Source organism: Anomaloglossus baeobatrachus, chromosome 5, assembly GCF_048569485.1.
Source record: "Anomaloglossus baeobatrachus isolate aAnoBae1 chromosome 5, aAnoBae1.hap1, whole genome shotgun sequence".
Lineage (NCBI taxonomy): Eukaryota > Metazoa > Chordata > Amphibia > Anura > Aromobatidae > Anomaloglossus > Anomaloglossus baeobatrachus.
This window is the reverse complement of record NC_134357.1, coordinates 327,494,811-327,515,198: the sequence shown is the minus strand read 5'-3', so window position 1 is coordinate 327,515,198 and position 20,388 is coordinate 327,494,811. Positions and strand designations below refer to the sequence as shown.

At 45.9% G+C, this 20,388-nt stretch overlaps 1 long non-coding RNA gene across 1 annotated transcript; it reads right to left on the bottom strand.

Moving 5' to 3' along the window:
- Positions 1–1,077: 1,077 nt before the first annotated feature.
- LOC142310064 (uncharacterized) lies at positions 1,078–1,646 on the bottom strand. The gene is made up of 3 exons (XR_012754075.1): positions 1,579–1,646; positions 1,438–1,480; positions 1,078–1,136 (listed from the first exon to the last, which is right to left on the bottom strand). It is a non-coding gene; the product is annotated as an uncharacterized LOC142310064 (long non-coding RNA).
- Between the last annotated feature and the right edge of the window lie 18,742 nt (positions 1,647–20,388).

Sequence of the window (20,388 nt, the reverse complement as noted above, 5' to 3'; positions counted from 1 at the left end):
AAGGCTAGAGACCCAAGGGCCAGCGCCTGCGGGCAAACGGGCTCCTCCGGCATCCATACACCGGGGAGCGGACTACCGTTGGGGACCCATTGTAGTCAAACAGTACACAAAGGTGCAGGGAAAGACAGCCGCCATCACCTGTCCGGTGAAAGACACAGCAGCCGGCTGCGGGACCCGTCCATCCAGCCGTTTGGTTTACCGAGGACTTGTGCCTCTCTTACTGAGTGAGTACACCCGTGCCATCCAGCACCGTGCCGCGCTGTCCCTGCACCTCACCAACCCTGCCTCCCCGTCACACCACCGGGCCCCGGGACCACCAACCCCTACCCACGGAGGGGGAAAACAACATCCCAGCTGCTCCCTACCATCGCTCCCGGGATCCCCGTCACCAGCAGCGGTGGTGCCCATCTTCACCACAAACCGTGGGTGGCATCAAGGACTAAATCCTCCCAAAACCAACCACCCTTTTCACTCACGAGTGAGGAGAGCCGCTCGAGTCCCCGGATCCAGCCCACCGCTCGAGCCACCGAGCAGCAGCCGCAGCAGCGCCGGACCCGAGCGTTAGCGAGCGCGCCGGCGGCATCCTCCCTGCCCGCGACACAGGCCCATCTGAAGCTGGCCAGCGAACACCTGGATGATTCTGAGAGTGATTGGGAGAAGGTGCTATAGTCAGATGAGAGAAAAATTGAGTTCTTTGGTCTTAACTCAACTCACCGTGTTTGGAGGAATAGAAATGCTGCCTATGACCCAAAGAACACCGTCCCCACTGTCAAGCATGGAGGTGGAAACATTATGTTTTGTTTCTCTGCTAAGGGCCCCAGACTACTATACTGCATCAATGGGATAATGTATGGATCCATGTACCGTAAAATACTGAGTGACAACCTCCTTCCCTCTGCCAGGACATTAATAATGGTTCATGGCTGGGTCTTCCAGCCCAACAATATATGAAATAACATGACACTTCTAATATTTAGAGACTTTGTGCTCTGGTAGGGACCAAATCCATATATCCAGAATGAGAAGAACCAGGCACTCCAAAGTGGATGAAAGGAAGAACAATTTTTATTCAAAGTGGTAAGACAGTTCAAATGCGGCAGACGTCTTGGTCGATACAGTGACCTTCATCAGTGGAACTGTGAAATATGTAAGCATATACAAACAAAAAAGAAACAATCAACAAAGCTGTCCGACCTAACAGTGATTATGTACAAATATACAAATATCTAGCCTACCAAGAAAAGGAAATAACAGTATATCATTTGAAATGCTTGTATAAGAGAATCAAAGTGTAATGTGTGAGATATCACACAAAATATCACAATCAAAAGAACAAGAAAAAATGGAAGGGAAGAGGAGGAGGGAAAAGGGGTAGGAATAACGGGATGGAAAAAGACTGAGTACGTGATATAGATGAGAATAAAGTTGACTTCTTACCTGGCTATATGTGCAGAAACCGGAAAATCAAAAAGAAGAAATTCTGGTGCAAACACACAATAGTAAAGAAATAAGAAACCCAAGAAATATAATGTAATGTGAAAAGAAACAAGGGGGAAAAAAAGAATATGCTATTCTTACCGAAGTTGCATAGAAGTGGTAGATTATAAGGCAAGAAAAGACTCAAATATGAGAATACTGTGAAACTGTATGGAAAACAAGGGGAAAGAAAATGGAATAGATCTGAATATGCAAACAAGGACAAGAACAAAGAAGAAAATGACATAAAAAAGATGAAATAAAATCAGGAAATGAAATGAAATTGAAAAAATGTGTAAGACCTGGGGTGAGAAGGTAAGTGTCCGTCGGTCCTCACTTAAAGGAGGTATGCATAGAAGGAGCTGCCTAAAGGCAAACACAAAAGGAAGCATAAAAAAAAACTTGATAAATGCATAATCAGGATAAAAGGAAGGAAAAAGAAAAATAAATGCTACCTTTTAGAGATGTCAGGCACTAGATGACAATACACGACATCTGTAGCTAGTGTGCGGGGTGTAAAACACTATAGGGATTGTATAATGGACCACTCGCAATATCCTTTGCTTGTCTACTTGCTAGTGAATGACAAAAAAATATATAAGATAAACAAGTGAGTAATACTGTTAAAATAAAGATAATAGGAACTATCTAAATGAGATGGTTGAAGAAGCCTTACCTAGGTTACATCGGTGAATGAATGCTAAGTAAATGAATGGACACTGTTCTCCATAATATTAACCCAGTGCTAACATACATATCTCTTCACTTATTTTCTCCATTCATTCTCGCACGCATGCGCAATACATATACTTCATGTAATGACACTTTTTACGTCATCTACCTACTTATACCCGGACGTTTTCCTCACTGGGTTTCCCATACGCGAGCGGTAGATCCCACATGATTCTCCAGAGGCGGTATTCTCATCGTAGGTAAGGTCATTCATTAGCGTTTGCTTATTTGCCACCACATGATTTTTATTTATTCCACTAGGAAGTACATTCCCTAGACCGGGTTAATATTACGGAGAACAGTGTCCATTCATTTACTCAGCATTCATCCCCCGATGTAACCTAGGTAAGGCTTCTTCAACCACCGCATTTAGATAGTTCTTACTATCTTTATTTTACCAGTTGTTTATCTTATATATTTTTTTGACGTTCACTAGCAAGTACACAAGCAAAGGATATTGCGAGTGGTCCATTATACAATCCCTATAGTGTTTTAGAACCCAGACACTCCACCCTTAATGTGCTTATAACTAGAGATGAGCGAACCGGCCGTGGTTCGGCTCGAGTTCGGTTCGCCGAACGGAGGTCCCGTTCGAGTTCGGCGAACCGGTTCGGCGAACCACTCGAACCCCATAGAAAACAATGGCAGGCAATCACAGACACATAAAAACACCTAGAAAACACCCTCAAAGGTGTCCAAAAGGTGACAACAACTCACAACACAACACAAACACATAAGAAAGTGACAAGGACATATACTCATGCGAAAACAAAAGAGCTGGACAAGGAAAAAGAGGAGAAGACACAGATATATGAGTATATGCAAGGAAACATCGATGCCATTACTGTGCAACTTGAGCCCTGCTCATTTTAGGCTTCCAATCTGGATAAATTGCCTGAGCTCGCCACGTACGCCTTGGGGATCTTGTCATGTCCTGCAGCCAGTGTTCTCTCGGAACCTGCCTTCAGTGCTGCTGGGGGTCTGCTGGCAGATAAGCACACGCGTCTGTCCACTGACAATGCGGACATGGCTCTCAGAGGACTTTTCTTCCCCTGGGTCAGCCAGGGGAGGCGAAAGGCACGCGTATTTTTGAGAGTGCTTCATGCAAAGCATCTGTTTCATTTTGAAAAGGGGCATCAACTGATGCCAGTCAAGTGGAGTGCGTGTGGCCCAATTAGTGGCAACGAGGGAGACTGTGTTTGGAGTCCCCTCGCTGTGTTTCTAAAAGAACCAAGATGAACAAGTCATGGCTCTCAGAGGACTTTTCTTCCCCTGGGTCAGCCAGGGGAGGCGAAAGGCACGCGTATTTTTGAGAGTGCTTCATGCAAAGCATCTTTTTCATTTTGAAAACGGGCATCAACTGATGCCAGTCAAGTGGGGTGTGTGTGGCCCAATTAGTGGCAATGAGGGAGACTGTGGTTGGAGTCCCCTCGCTGTGTTTCTAAAAGAACCAAGATGAACAAGTCATGGCTCTCAGAGGACTTTTCTTCCCCTGGGTCAGCCAGGGAAGGCGAAAGGCAAGCGTATTTTTGAGAGTGCTTCATGCGAACCATCTTTTTCATTTTGAAAACGGGCATCAACTCATGCTAGTCAAGTGGGGTGTGTGTGGCCCATCTAGTGGCAACGAGGGAGACTGTGGTTGGAGTCCCCTCGCTGTTTTTTACATGATTTTCGAAGTGCATGACATGCCTAAGAGGTTTAGTTTCAGCATCTCAAACTTGTTGGCTACAGAAAGGCTGCCTTTACACCCTTTTGTCACCGAGGATTTTCGAGACGTTATGCCCATTGCAGTGCCCCAAGAGCCGATGGCCATTTGCCACTCCTTCTCCAAGAAAGGGGTGCCCGCGCTAACGCAGCAGGTCGCACACAACATCACCGCTTCCTTGAGAAACTCTGTGTGTGACAGGGTGCATTTCACCACAGATACTTGGAACAGTAAGCATGGACAGGGGCGTTACATGTCGCTGACTGGGCACTGGGTAACTATGGTGATAGATGGAGAAGTGTCTGCTGTACAAGTCTTTCCATCCCCACAAGTTGTGTGTTTCAATCCTTCCTCTGTATGTACAAGTTCCTCCACTGCTTCTGCCTCATCAACCTCGTGTTGTTCCTGCACCTCAGCCCAAACCCTGTGTGGTCAGGCCACCCTTCCTTGTAACTGTGCCCAAGGAATCCCACACACCTCCTTACTATGCTGGCAGCAGAGCTCAAGGCCATCAGGCGGTCAAATGTTTACTTTGAAATGTAGGGGAAATATGAGACACCGCTGAGGAGTTGTGGACGGTTAGCTCTGTAGAGTGAGACCGAGTTTCATCAATGGTTGTCTCCACTCAACCAGCAGCCAGGGAATGCCGGGTGCAACAATGATGCTAAACAGTCTGCGGCCCTTCTTCAGGGCAATGTGACACACGTGCCTTGTATGGCTCACGTGTTGAATCCGAATCTCCAGAAATTTTGAAAACACTATCCCGGCCTACATGTCCTTCTGTCAAGGGCACGGTGTAACGCCTGCCTGGATCGACACACTCAGACGGGCTGTAAAGGATAGGCTAGAGGGAACCCACTCACCAAGCTGACCACCCAGAACCCTGAAACACTTTAATCCCTATACAGTGATGTTGAATGACACAGGGCCCAAGTTGATCAATACCTGTGGAAGGCTGCAGTTCCAGAGAATAGCAAAAAAAAACGGAAAATTGTGGTTTAAGGGATAACAATAAATATTTTATTAGCTGGCAAATACCATATTATAACACTCATAATTTGCATATGGAGAGCAGGGGGCAAAAAGGGTATCCAGGTATTCAGTTAATTAAATCACATTATTGCTACATGGAAGTACATGTCCACAGAGGATACAGGGAATAAAGTGTCATGTGCAATACAATTACTATTACCACAGAAACAGGGGGGTTACATAAACATTGCACACAGTCCCATATAAAGTGCTATGCATATCCTAGTGGATCAGACAAGAGTTTTAGCAGCACATATGTTTTGTGAACAACCCACACGATCACATGACCAGGTTGAGATGCAGAAGGACTCGTGCAGGCAGCAACTGCACATGTGCGAGCATTCACATTTTCATTGGCTAAAAGCATACCATGTGATCGTGTGGGTTGTTCACAAAAAGTCCTGTTCCTGTATCATTGCTGCCATCCTTACCTTGCCTGGTTGATAAAGCTACCCGTGAAAACGTGCGTTCTTAGGCTTGGTGTGCATCCCCTCCACCTCTGGGTACTGGTATACACATGACTGTTACTTGACTTGTTATATATGTGCTGCTAAACCTCTTGTCTGATCCTCTAGGATATGCATAGCACTTTATATAGACTGTGTGCAATGTTTATGTAACCCCCTGTTTCTGTGGTAATAGTAATTGTATTGCACATGACACTTTATTCCCTGTATCCTCTGTGGACATGTACTTCCGTGTAGCAATAATGTGATTTAATTAACTGTATGCTGAATACCTGGATACCCTTTTTGCCCCCTGCTCTCCATATGCAAATTATGAGTGTTATAATATGGTATTTGCCAGCTAATAAAATATTTATTGTTATCCCTTAAACCACAATTTTCCGTTTTTTTTGCTGAATTATGCCTGTGGTGGGTTATTTACCTATTTGTTTTACAATATGATATGCCCTGCTATAGTACTTTGGATCGTTCTTCTGTTTATACGTAGTTCCAGAGAATAGTAGTCAGGCAGGGTCAAAACATTAATTGAGGAAGAGGAACAGAATGGGTGGGACAGGACTTAATCAGAAAACAAGCAGACGTAAAATGCAAATCGGCCAACGAGGTACCTAAACAGCAAGCAGGAAAAGTAGTCAGGTAACAAGCACACAAACTCATAAAACTAAACTGGGGGTGACAGTAACCAGAGGTTCATAGCTATGTCTGGCAGTGGTCTTCAGACAGGAGGGGCCTAAAAAATAATGTTGTGTCTTCCCATTGGTTGTAGCTGAATGATGGTACTTCATCTGTGAGATACCCACCACCTGCATTCAGCCATTGGTTCTGCATATGTCAAGGTAACGCATCCCAGTGGGTGAGCATAACCTGCGCCCACCTGCGCCGCTGGCGTCGACTCCTCTCCCATCATCAGCACTATGCACGAAAGGAACACGTCGCCTTGCGACAGGAGTACAAATTGACGTAGAGGACTACGGTGGTGACTTAACAGCGGTGTGCGGCAATGATGCAAACATGTGGCAGCGTGCCTTCGTCAGGCCAATGAGACACACGTGACTTGTATGGCTCACGTGTTTAATCTGATTCTCCAGCAATTTTTAAAACAACATCCCAGCCTACATGGCCTTGTACAGCGGGCACGCTCACTATGTGCTCACTTCCATCATTCGCACCCAGCAGCTCAACAACTTTCATCGCTCCTGAAGTCTTAAGGTCTGGCGGTTAAACGTCAGAAATGCGATGTTCCGACTCGCAGGAATTTTAATCTGCACATGTTGCAGCGTCTGTGGCAGCACCGCAGAGCCCAGCTGAAATACATTATGACGTATACCCTGGGCTAACTTGATCCAGAGGTGGTGCAGATCACGCTGCTGGAGTGGTGTCAGATCAAGGACATATGCACCGTTCTACACAGTTTACAAATGTCGACGCAGATGTTTAACACTGGCGATGACATTCTCAGCGTGACAATTTTGGTCATATACAGTCAGGGCCAGAAATATTTGGACAGTGTCACAAGTTTTGTTATTTTAGCTGTTTACAAAAACATGTTCAGAAATGCAATTATATATATAATATGGGCTGAAAGTGCACACTCCCAGCTGCAATATGAGTGTTTTCACATCCAAATCGGAGAAAGGGTTTAGGAATCATAGCTCTGTAATGCATAGCCTCCTCTTTTTCAAGGGACCAAAAGTAATTGGACAAGAGACTCTAAGGGCTGCAAATAACTCTGAAGGCGTCTCCCTCGTTAACCTGTAATCTATGAAGTAGTTAAAAGGTCTGGGGTTGATTACAGGTGTGTGGTTTTGCATTTGGAAGCTGTTGCTGTGACCAGACAACATGCGGTCTAAGGAACTCTCAATTGAGGTGAAGCAGAACATCCTGAGGCTGAAAAAAAAGAAAAAATCCATCAGAGAGATAGCAGACATGCTTGGAGTAGCAAAATCAACAGTCGGGTACATTCTGAGAAAAAAGGAATTGACTGGTGAGCTTGGGAACTCAAAAAGGCCTGGGCGTCCACGGATGACAACAGTGGTTGATGATCGCCGCATACTTTCTTTGGTGAAGAAGAACCCGTTCACAACCTCAACTGGAGTCCAGAACACTCTCAGTGAAGTAGGTGTATCTGTCTCTAAGTCAACAGTAAAGAGAAGACTCCATGAAAGAAAATACAAAGGGTTCACATCTAGATGCAAACCATTCATCAATTCCAAAAATAGACAGGCCAGAGTTAAATTTGCTGAAAAATACCTCATGAAGCCAGCTCAGTTCTGGAAAAGTATTCTATGGACAGATGAGACAAAGATCAACCTGCACCAGAATGATGGGAAGAAAAAAGTTTGGAGAAGAAAGGGAACGGCACATGATCCAAGGCACACCACATCCTCTGTAAAACATGGTGGAGGCAACGTGATGGCATGGGCATGCATGGTTTTCAATGGCACTGGGTCACTTGTGTTTATTGATGACATAACAGCAGACAAGAGTAGCCGGATGAATTCTGAAGTGTACAGGGATATACTTTCAGCCCAGATTCAGCCAAATGCCGCAAAGTTGATCGGACGGCGCTTCATAGTACAGATGGACAATGACCCCAAGCATACAGCCAAAGCTACCCAGGAGTTCATGAGTGCAAAAAAGTGGAACATTCTGCAATGGCCAAGTCAATCACCAGATCTTAACCCAATTGAGCATGCATTTCACTTGCTCAAATCCAGACTTAAGACGGAAAGACCCACAAACAAGCAAGACCTGAAGGCTGCGCCTGTAAAGGCCTGGCAAAGCATTAAGAAGGAGGAAACCCAGCGTTTGGTGATGTCCATGGGTTCCAGACTTAAGGCAGTGATTGCCTCCAAAGGATTCGCAACAAAATATTGAAAATAAAAATATTTTGTTTGGGTTTGGTTTATTTGTCCAATTACTTTTGACCTCCTAAAATGTGGAGTGTTTGTAAAGAAATGTGTACAATTCCTACAATTTCTATCAGATATTTTTGTTCAAACCTTCAAATTAAACGTTACAATCTGCTCTTGAATTCTGTTGTAGAGGTTTCATTTCAAATCCAATGTGGTGGCATGCAGAGCCCAACTCGCGAAAATTGTGTCACTGTCCAAATATTTCTGGACCTAACTGTACATGATGGAGCACACTGTAAGTATTATGCGGAGTCAGGTGTTGGTCCAAGAGGAAGGGAGGAAGTACTGGAGGAGTCATATGCGGAAGGGATAACAAGATCTACAAGGTCCAGACGGTCAGCGGTACCTTGGCGGCAGTCATGGTACAGTGGGGGAGAGGGATTACCAAGGGAGCATAGTTTCAGCAAAACAGTTGAGGAAGGTGCAGGAGCCCAGGAAGAAATGGAGGACGAACTGGCGATGGGCATGGAAGACTCAGCAGATTAGTGAGAGCTTGCTCACATTTTGGTTGTGCGAGGTTGTGGGGAGAGGACAGAGGAAGGAGGCACGATTCTCACCTCTCCACCACCAACACACCAAGGACTTGGTCCTCCTGGATTCTCAAGGCACATGAGCGCCTTCTTGCTGCACTACCTACAACCTGACCCTCGGATTGTACGAATTCCAAGTCATGCTGACTACTGGGTTGCCACACTGTTAGATCCCCGGTCAACACAAAATTTTGCGAAATAACTCCTGCCATAGAAAGGGACGCACGTATGCAGGAGTATCAGCAGAAGGTGTTACGCAATCTTACATCTGCTTTTCCACTAAACACCAGTGCTGCACAGAGTCAATCTCAACGCTTTTTCATCGATAGGAGGAAATGGTCTTACTTGTCCACATCTGAGGGACCGAGGGCTGGCTGCTGTGCTGAGACGGCGTTGAGTACGGTGTCTCTGCAGAGTTGCATTTTTGGTCATATACAAACTGAGTTGAAAAAGGACAGATGTTGGTGGAAAGGGGAACAGGTGTGTTGGAAAGGGTAAAAAAGTTTGTGTCCGTGGGTTTGGTGGTTAAGCAACATTAACATTTGCTGAAGAAAAAACATCTGGTATGGTGGGACTGGCAGATTTGGATAAGGTGGTATATACTATGTTACCGCTATATAAAAAATATTAAGAAGAAAAGAAAGAGAAAGGTAGATATCCCAATCGCCATTCGGTGTCCACCGTGCTCACAGATGGAAAAGGAGAGGTTGGCAACTGGAAGGTTAGGTGGAGGATACAGAGCAGGTTGACTCTCAAACAAATAGTAGCCTGAACCGAGTTAGACGCCACTCGGATCTGGAGACTGGGAGCCCTGTTAGCGTGACAGGGTCCACACGACCACCCAGCCCCGGAACTCCCTGTTAATAACACAGGGGCCATTGGTTACACTGTTCGTGTGCGTAGGGGACACACCTGTGGACAGCAGGCGCATCAGCAGCAGCAGGCCTGTTTATACCACTGGGCTGCACTAGCAGGACTGGTAGGACAGGAGCTGTTCTTAAACGTTCTGCGTTACCAACTGTGGTGGCGGCCTGCATCGATGACCTATCCCTGCCTACCTCTGGACTAAAGCCGCAATGGGTTCAACACATGGAGGTGTGCTCTTTCGGAGCATAATAGCAGACTGGACACCTTCTTCTTGGCTCCAGCCCCTTTTATAACCTGGGTCCGCCCGAAATCAGGGTGGACCACAATGCACCTCCTGGAGACAAAAGCAGAGTGACACGTCATGAGTGGCATAACTAGCGTCCTATTTTGAACCGCCACTTGAATGATGACCTCATGGCTGCCACAACCAAAACACCTCAACAGTCATCGTCTGACTAACAACAATGAGGTGACAAGTCATAGGGGCGGCCCTCTGCAAGCCTGTTGGGAGTGGCCTGGCCAAATTGTCAGGACACCTGATGCCCTGTGGTCTATATGGGCCCCCCACATCAGGGGCAGGGCCAAAGAGTTCATTACCCGACCTAGCCTATGATGCAGTAAGTGCCTGAGCATGCTCAGTAGCATGAAATACAGTTTCTGAAAAAAAGACTATCCGCTTCAGCATGCTGTCTAGGCACAACACAGGACTTAGACCCAGCACGGAGTGCAAGTACCTGTGCAAAGAGGCTTTTCTCAGTCAGTGTGAAGCCCCACATGTGTTGTGTTGGTGCATTACCTTCAAGGACTCCACGTGGAGGAAGAGTCTGGTCACACTTAGGTTGCTTCTTTATATGTATTTTTGTGACGCCACTCTCGGTATTGCGGTCAGTGGGGACCGCCACTGCAGTGTAAGGGGACACCTGGGGCTGATGTTGGCTGCAGTTAGTTTTAGTGGCCTCCCGAGAGTGAGTCAAGCCCCAGGACTAGAGTTGAGCGTGGTTCTAGGTTCGTGGTTCTCCAGTTCGCGGCTCGAGTGATTTTGGGGGCTGTTCTAGATCAAACTAGAACTCGAGCTTTTTTGCAAAAGCTCAATAGTTCTAGATACGTTCGAGAACGGTTCTAGCAGCAAAAAGCAGGGCTTTTTACAGCTACAGTGTGCAGGAGCCATCGCTGGCAGCCTGCCACAAGCTGGTAACCAAGATAAAGATCGGGTATCCAAGCAAAGCGCTTTGGTTAGTAACCCGATGTTTATCCTAGTTACGTGCAGGAAGCCCACACTTCCCCGCTCAGCTCGCTCCGCCCCCTCCTGCCCGCGGCATGTACACATACATACACACACACACACACACACACACACACACACACACACTCTGCACACATGGTCCCGCTCGGATTACCTGCGGTGATGAAGTCCCGCCATCCCGACCTCAGCGCTGTCACTGTCCTCCATGGCCACCGCTTGTCACATCACCTCTCGCTTCCGACCCGAGACTGACTAGCGGTGACGTCACGGGCCTCTCGCGATACTTGGCTGTGAAGGTCATTGAACTCAGTGACAGGTGCTGTCAGTGTGCTGGAGATCAGCGCAGGTAATGTACCTCGCTGACAGCAGCACTTGTCATCCCCTGCAGTGACCTGGGCTGACCCATTGATGTTAGCTCAGGTCACTGCATTGCTCTCCCAGCCAATGGGGAACATTCTGCTCTTCATTGACTGGGACAGTGTGGATCGTCATGGCAACCCCTTGGATTACACCAGACCTGGATTTGTTTTTCTTTCTAATAAATTGGTTAAAGAGGGAATGTATTGGGGAGTGTTTTTTCAAATAAAAATGTGTTTGTCGTCTATTTTTTTTTATTACTGACTGGGTTGGTGATGTCGGGTATCTGATAGACGCCTGACCTCACCAACCCCAGTGCTTGATGCCAGGTGACATTACACATCTGGTATTAACCCCATATATTACCCCGTTTGCCACCGCACCAGGGCGCGGGATGAGCTGGGGCGAAGCACCAGGATTGGCGCATCTAATGGATGCGCCACTTCTGGGGCGGCTGCGGCCTGCTATTTTTAGGCTGGGGAGAGTCCAATAACCATGGACCTCCCTAGTCTGAGAATATCAGACCCCAGCTGTCTGCTTTACCTTGGCTGGTGATCCAATTTTGGGGGGACCCCTACATGTTGTTTTTTTTAATTATTTATTTAATTTAAAATAACAGCGTGGGGTGCCCTCAGTTTTGGATTACCAGCCAAGGTGAGGTTGCCAGCTGTGGTCTGCAGGCTGCAGCCGTCTGCTTTACCCTAGCTGGCTACAAAACTAGGGGGAACCATACGTCATTTTTTTTTTTTTCATTTTTTTGGCTAAATACAAAGCTAAGCACCCCTTAGTGCCACATGAAAGGCACCAAAGGGTGCAAAATTACAAAATGCAGGAGAGTGGGACATTATGTGTCTTTCTGCCATTATAATGACAGAAAAGACTGATATGAAGTGCACAAGCACAAGAAAATCACCAGAGCGCTCTACGCTGTGAAAAGCAGTAGAAAATGGCACTGGAGTGAACATGTGACCGCCTCATGTAGGATGAAGCTATGGATCCTGGGTAAATTTATGCATTTACCCTCCTTCAGTTTTTTTGCAGTACACAAAAAAAACGGAAGGCACATGGATGACAAACAGATGACATACGGACCGTCTACGGAACGGAAACGGATGCCACACGGATGCACCCGTGAAAAAAAACGGACTGTTTTTTGCAGACCGCAAAAATGGATCGGTCGTGTTAATGTAGCCTTATTCTGATCTGCCGTTTATAAACAGCAGGCAGAAATAAGTGAATAACGCCCCCCGGCGTCAGAAAATCTCCGGGGTTTCAGGGCTAGCTGAGACCCTGGAGATCATGATTCAGGATGGTTTTTCCGGTCCCCGCTCACGTGATCACAGGTATACACCGTACACCGATGATCACGTTACAGTAAATGACAGCGCCGGTAAAAAATTATTTATCTCCCATCTGGCATGAACAAACACTTCTTCTCCACTTCTTCTCCACCTTTTCTCCACTTTTTCCTCCATTTTTTCTCCACTTTTTCTCCACTTTTTCTCCATTCTTTTCTCCACTTTTTCTCCACTTTTTCTCCACTTTTTCTCCACTTTTTCTCCACTTTTTCTCCATTTTTTCTCCATTTTTTCTGCACTTCTTCTCCACCTTTTCTCCACTTCTTCTCCACCTTTTCTCCACTTTTTCTCCACCTTTTCTCCACTTTTTCTCCACTTTTTCTCCACTTTTTCTCCACTTTTTCTCCACTTTTTCTCCACCTTTTCTCCACTGTTTCTCCATTTTTTCTCCACTTTTTCTCCACTTTTTCTCCACTTTTTCTCCACCTTTTCTCCACTTTTTCTCCACCTTTTCTCCACCTTTTCTCCACTTTTTCTCCACTTTTTCTCCACTTTTTCTCCACTTTTTCTCCACTTTTTCTCTGTTTTTTTTCTATGGTCGGTCTACCCATTAGCTCTGCCATTCATAGTGTAGCTCTACACCTACTGCACATGTTACTTTATGATTGACATCTCTTTCGTACCAGAGCTGTCTAAGCCTACTCTGACCCCATATTTGTCATTACTATATTGTCCTTGTACTGTATTATGACATTTGTATCATGTGTTTCATTTCTTGCTGTGTTGCAATTTTTTTGCTGCATCCCAATTGTACCTCTACATTGTTCGAGTTTATGTTATTGTTCTCTCACTCTTATGTGATACTGATTATTGTAATTTTTCAGGATTACATGCAGATAAGTCCAATCTGACGAAGGCTCAGGCCGAAACGTCATTTGTAACTTGTTTTGGACAAAAACATATATGCTTGTGAAAAATTTTTTTTTCTTAATACGGACCAATAAAGAGTGATTTTGCATTACTATCCATTGTGACTTACTGACTTAGTCTGGGAGATTTAGAGTGCCGAGGTTACTCACTAATTTTATCTATTATTACCTCTGAGCACCTATATACCAGTGAGCAGACCTTCCTCTACAGTAGTTCTCCTGATTAGGCATGCCCTTACCTCATGAGCAGGGCATTGCAGCTTTGGTAGCAACCATTACGACATGGACTCTGCTGCTGTGGACCCGGGAAGAGTGAGTGCAGTTTCATTGCACCCACACTCCTCACATGAAGGGTCCACACTCCTAGAAAATGGGGGATACGTTCCCTGAGTGTCTCCCCCCCATATTCTAGATGGTCCAGAGTCGTCGTGGGACCCCTTTATTTTTTTTCCTACAATAAATTGGTGAAAGAGGAAATGTTTTGGGGACTGTTTTTTCAAATTTCTTTTGTCGATTTTTTTTTTTTTTTTTTTCTGTTAGTACTGACAGTTTATGATGTTGGGTATCTAATAGATGCCATGACATCACAAACTGCTGGGCTCGATCTCGGGTGACTTTACAGCTAGTATCAACCCGATTTATTACCCCATTTGCCACTGCACCAGGGCACGGGATGAGCTGGGGTGAAGCGCCAGGATTGGCGCATCTAGTGGATGTGCCACGTCTGGGGTGCCTGCGGCCTGCTATTTTTAGGCTGTGAAGGCCTAATAACTATGGACCTTCCCACCCTGAGAATACCAGACCACAGCTGTCCGCTTTACCTTGGCTGGTGATCCAATTTGGGGGGGACCCTACTTTTTTTGTGTAATTATTAATATTTATAAAATAATTATAAAAAAAGAGCCTGGGGGGACCTCCACATTGGATCCCCAACCACGGTAAAGCTGCCAGCTGTGGTTTTCAGGCTACAGCCGTCTGCTTTACCCTAGCTGGCTATCAAAAATGGGGGGACCCAACGTCATTTTTTTTTTTAACTATTTTTTAAATAGAAAAAAATTAATGGGCTTCCCTGTATTTTGATTGCCAACCAAGATAACGGCAGGCAGATGGGGGTAGCAACCCATAGCTGTCTGATTTATCTGCGCTGAGAATCAAAAATACCGCGGAGCGCTACGTCATTTTTTTTATTTATTTTTACAGCACTGTGATGTCCAGCAATCAAAATACAGGGAAGCCCACTTTGTTTTTAGTTATTTAAATAAATAATTAAAAAAAATATATATGGGCTCCCGCTGCATTTTTTGTATTGCTAGCTAAGGGTAATCCAAGCAGCTACTGGCTGCTAACCCCCACTGCTTGGTGTTACCTTCACTGGCAATGGAAAATCCAGGAAAGCATTTTTTTTTTTGCCAAAAAACTACAAAAAAAGGACGTGAGCTTCGCCATATTTTTGTATGCTAGCCAGGTCTAGCAGGCAGGTGCTGGAAGAGTTGGATACAGCGCCAGAAGATGGCGCTTCTATGAAAATGCCATTTTCTGAGGCGGCTGCAGACTGCAATTCGCAGCAGTGGGGCCCAGAAAGCTCAGGCCAACCTGTGCTGCGGATGTGCTGGGAACCAAAAATAAAGGGAAGCCCTTTTTTTATTATTTCATGAATTTCATGAAATAATTAAAAAACAAATGACGTGGGCTTCGCCCGATTTTTGTGTCCAGCCAGGTACAACTAGGCAGCTGGGGATTGGAATCCGCAGCACAGGTTAGCCCGAGGTTTCTGGGCGCCTCTGCTGCGAATTTCAGTCCGCAGCCGTCCCAGAAAATGGCGCTCTCATAGAAGCGCCATCATCTGGCGCTGTATCCAACTCTTCCAACAGCCCTGGAGCCGGGTGGCTTGTTGGGTAATCATGAGTTAATACTGGCTTTGTTTTACTAGCCAGTATTAAGCCAGAGATTCTTAATGTCAGGCACGTTTGACCCGGCCATTAAGAATCTCCAATAAAGGGTTAAAAAAAAGACACCACACAGAGAAAAAATACTTTAATAGAAATAAATACACAGACACATTAGAGACTCCATCTTTATTACCCCCTGTCAGCCCAATAAATCCCCAATAAACCAGCGCTGATAAGAGGTTTTTAATAGAGGCTTAAATTATAAGCAGCAATTTCAGCGTTCCAAGTGCCTTTATATGAATTTGAAGAAACTGCACTTCAGGATTGTAGTGAGGATTGTAGTGAGGATGAGGTGCCCCAGCCCATCACACCTCATCCTCACTACAATCCTCACTAGTGTAGTAGTAGTGACGATTGTAGTGAGGATGAGGTGCCCCAGCCCATCACTTGATGAGCTGGGGCACCTCATCCTCACTACAATCCTCACTAGTGTAGTAGTAGTGACAATTGTAGTGAGGATGAGGTGCCCCAGCCCATCACTTGATGAGCTGAGGCACCTCATCCTCACTACAATCCTCACTAGTGTAGTAGTAGTGACGATTGTAGTGAGGATGAGGTGCCCCAGCCCATCACTTGATGGGCTGGGGCACCTCATCCTCACTACAATCCTCACTACAATCGGGAAGCAGCGTGCAGCCTTCACTCCGTGAGTGATCAGTGCTGCTAGCGGTAACAGCGGTAACGCTGACAGACGCGTTACCATAGCAACGGTGCTTCCGGAGCCGCGGTTAGCGGTGACGTCACCGCTAACTGCGTTGCTATGGCAACGGTGATCTCCGTTAATGACCGGCTGTGTCAGCCGGTCCCTAACGTAACGTGGAGTCGACCGTGTGCTAGAGCATATCGCCGGTACATGGCGATACACAAATGTGCACCGTGTACCGGAGAGATGCACTCGCAGGTCCTACATGACGCGTCATAGTCATGTGACCAGTCTGTAGCAAATGAGATAATAGCCACGTGACTGGTCACATGGCTATTTTGACGTCACGATAGGTCCTGCTTCTCTGCTGGCAGTGCCGGTCACCGGGAGGATTCAGCGATCATTGGATGGAATAGCGGCAGGAGACAGAGTGCAGGAGGGATCGCAGGGATCGGTAAGTGTTATGGCAATGTTTATTTACTGTATGTGTACATTTATAATGCATTTTTATGTGTTTGTGATTGCCTCCCATTATAGCCTATTGGTTCGAGTTCGGTTCGTCGAACATTCGACGAACCAAACTCGAACGGGAGCTCCGTTCGGCGAACCGACCTCGAGCCGAACCGCGACCGGTTCGCTCATCTCTACCCAGGACCCTGTGTAAGTGTGTTGAGAATGACTCAGGCACAGTCCAAACGAGCATGTGCTGTAGCCCAAAATGAAGACTTTGCCTCAGGAATGACACAGTCAGGCAGAGCATACTCAGTTGGCAAAACACTGGAGTTAGGCTGCGGCTGGGATAAATCGGCACACAGGAAGGAGACACCGCGGAAACACTTCGTTCAATTGTGAAGGGAGTCATTTTGGAGTTTGGTGAGGAGTACCGTAACGCCAGTGAGCAGCATCCTGTGCCACAGACCAACATTCTTCCGGTGCTGTCTATACTGTTAACCATGATAGCAGCGTAAAGTCTGTATTTATGGCAACTGGACATCACATTACCCGGGTACGGTAGGCTGTGCCCAGACAGTAATGTGTGCACGCAACACTTTGTTTTATTATGAAAACACATATCTGTTCTGGGTAGGACATATTGCGTTGTTTTGCTGCATACTGTGGATCCCACCAAATACAAGGCTTAAAATTAAGCATAAGTCGCAAAGGGAATTTCACTGTGTTACAATGCGGGCTATCGGGGCTGTGCAACCACCGCCTGCCCCATCAAGTGCATCTACGTGCTCTTCATCTTCTGTGACTGTGGGGACAGCAGTCTCACATGCTTTTTCATGATGAACTTCTACCCCTTTACCCGTAAGCGGGAGTGTGATTGGCCGGTCGTCACTTGTTTTGGAAGTGAAAACAGATAGTATTGTTGAGCTGTCAGACATCGAGAGAACCACCATTGGATGAAGGCAACATTATATCCACGCCTGCACCTTCGTAGCAGATTGGCTGGACTACCTGCAGTTAATAATTGCGTTACAGAAATGGAAATGAGTGTAGAATGCACATATATTGTACCTTGCTTGGCAGCAAAGGAACACTAACTTAGTATTCCAGACAATTTTAGAATAGCAGAAAAAGTGTCAGCTCTTTGGACAAATTAAATAGCGTGGCAAAAGTGGGCAGGTGGGTACAGTGGCCGTGTTCTGTGTGTACCAGGACAGTAAAGGAAACCTCACTTTCTATCCCTCCTAATGATGAAATGCAGCAAGGAATTCCCTGAGTTTGCTATAAAAAATATCGTTGCAAAATGTGCAGGAGGGTGTAATGCAGAGGTGCTAGAAATAGCTTGGCACCATTGGGGCACAAATGTAGTACAACAGCCACTTTTTTATGCCACTAACTTGCAGCATTTTTTGCTATTATTATAGCTTAATAAAAACAGAGCAGGAGGGTGTAATGCAGAGGTGCTAGAAATAGCTTGGCACCATTGGGGCACAAATGGAGTACAACAGCCACTTTTTTATGCCACTAACTTGCAGCATTTTTTGCTATTATTATACCTTATTAAAAACAGAGCAGGAGGGTGTCATGCAGAGGTGCTAGAAATAGCTTGGCACCATTGGGACAGAAATGCATGACAACAGCCATTTTTTTATGCCACTAACTTGCAGCATTTTTTGCTATTATTATACCTTATTAAAAACAGAGCAGGAGGGTGTCATGCAGAGGTGCTAGAAATAGCTTGGCACCATTGGGACAGAAATGCATGACAACAGCCATTTTTTTATGCCACTAACTTGCAGCATTTTTTGCTATTATTATAGCTTATTAAAAACAGAGCAGGAGGGTGTCATGCAGAGGTGCTGGAAATAGTTTGGCACCATTGGGGCAGAAATGCATGACAACAGCCACTTTTTTATGCCACTAACTTGCAGCATTTTTTGCTATTATTATAGCTTATTAAAAACAGAGCAGGAAGATGTAATGGGGCACAAATGGAGTACAACAGCCACTTTTTGGATGCCATTAAGTTTACTCAGTGTTTGTTAGTATAATGGCTTAGTAACAATGAGCTTGAGTGTGCAATGCAGAGGTTCTGCAAATAAATTTGCACTAGTGGGACACTAATGGAAGTCCAACAGCCACTTTTAGGATGCCACTAAGTTTACTCAGTGTTTCCTAGTATAATGGCTTAGTAACAATGAGCTTGAGTGTGCAATGCAGAGGTTCTGCAAATAGATTTGCACTAGTGGGACACTAATGGAAGTCCAACAGCCACTTTTAGGATGCCACTAAGTTTACTCAGTGTTTGCTAATATAATAGGTTAGTAACAATGAGTTTGAGTGTGCAATGCAGAGGTTCTGCAAATAGATTTGCACTAGTGGGACACTAATGGAAGTTCAACAGCCACTTTTAGGATGCCACTAAGTTTACTCAGTGTTTGCTAGTATAATGGCTTAGTAACAATGAGCTTGAGTGTGCAAAGGGCAGGAGGGTACAGTGGCAGGATTGTGGATCTGGGTAGAGGAAAGGAAGCCTCATTTTTTATCCCTCCTAATGGGGAAGTGCAGCGAGGAAATCCCTGACCTTAGCTACACAGACGCTGTTATCTTGTGTAGCTGTTAAAATCTGTTTTCACGGACCTGACTGTCGCCTATGGCTCTGAGCCTGCTGATATTAGCCCTTACAAGGGCTAATAGAAACTTCTATCCCTGTTCTGTATAGCGCTGTGTGTAGAGTATACACAGCAGTATCGGAGACAGGAGCAACGCCAGCGTTCACTGACACCCAGACGCAGAAGGCAGATAATGGCGTCCAGACGGGCAGATGCCCGTATTTATAATGCAGGGACATGTGACATGGACATCCTATCACACATGCCATTGCTTCTTTGGCTAATAGTCCACTTAGCTGTGTGTGTGTCTGGGATTGGCTGACATGCTGGCCTGCCCCACTACACACGCGCGCTTATGGAAGGAAGACAAGGAAAAAAAAAAAAATGGTGATCTCCATTATCCCAGCAGCAGTGATCTGAATGCGCTGTTCCAGCACACTATGGGCTGAAATTTCATAATAGTATGAGTCACAGAGTGACTTACACTATTACAGCGGAAAGCCAGCTAGTAATTAGCTTGGCTTTTTGCTGCTAGAACCGTTCTCGAACGTAACTAGAACTATCGAGCTTTAGCAAAAAGATCGAGTTCTAGTTCGATCTAGAACAGCCCCCAAAATCACTCGAACCGCGAACTGGAGAACCACGAACCACGAACCGCGCTCAACTCTACTTATAACCACATCCAAGAAATTTATTAACTAGAGTTGAGTGATGTTCGAGGTTTGAGGTTCGCCAATTTCACGTTCGAGTGATTTTGGGGAGTGCTCGAGATCGAACTCGAACTCGAGCTTTTTGCTAAAAGCTCGACAGTTCGAGTAACGTTCGAGAATGATTCGATCACCAAAAGCGTGCCTTTTTACAGCTATGTGTGCACGGAGCCATTGGTGTCAGCCTGCGGTAAGCTGGTAACCAAGGTAAATATCGGGTATCCAAGCAAAGCGTTTTGGTTAGTAACTCGATGTTTACCCTGGCTACGTGTGCAGGAAGCCGACACTTTCCCGCTCGGCTCCGCCCCTTCTGCACTCGGCATGTACACACACTCGCACTCACCTGTCCCCAGCCATGCAGTCCCCGACACTGACGTCCTCAGCGCCACATGACCCCTCTCGACTCCACCCACCTCGCACTCCGCCGCCCGCACATATGGCCCCACTCGGCTCCATCCACCTTGCACTCCGCTACT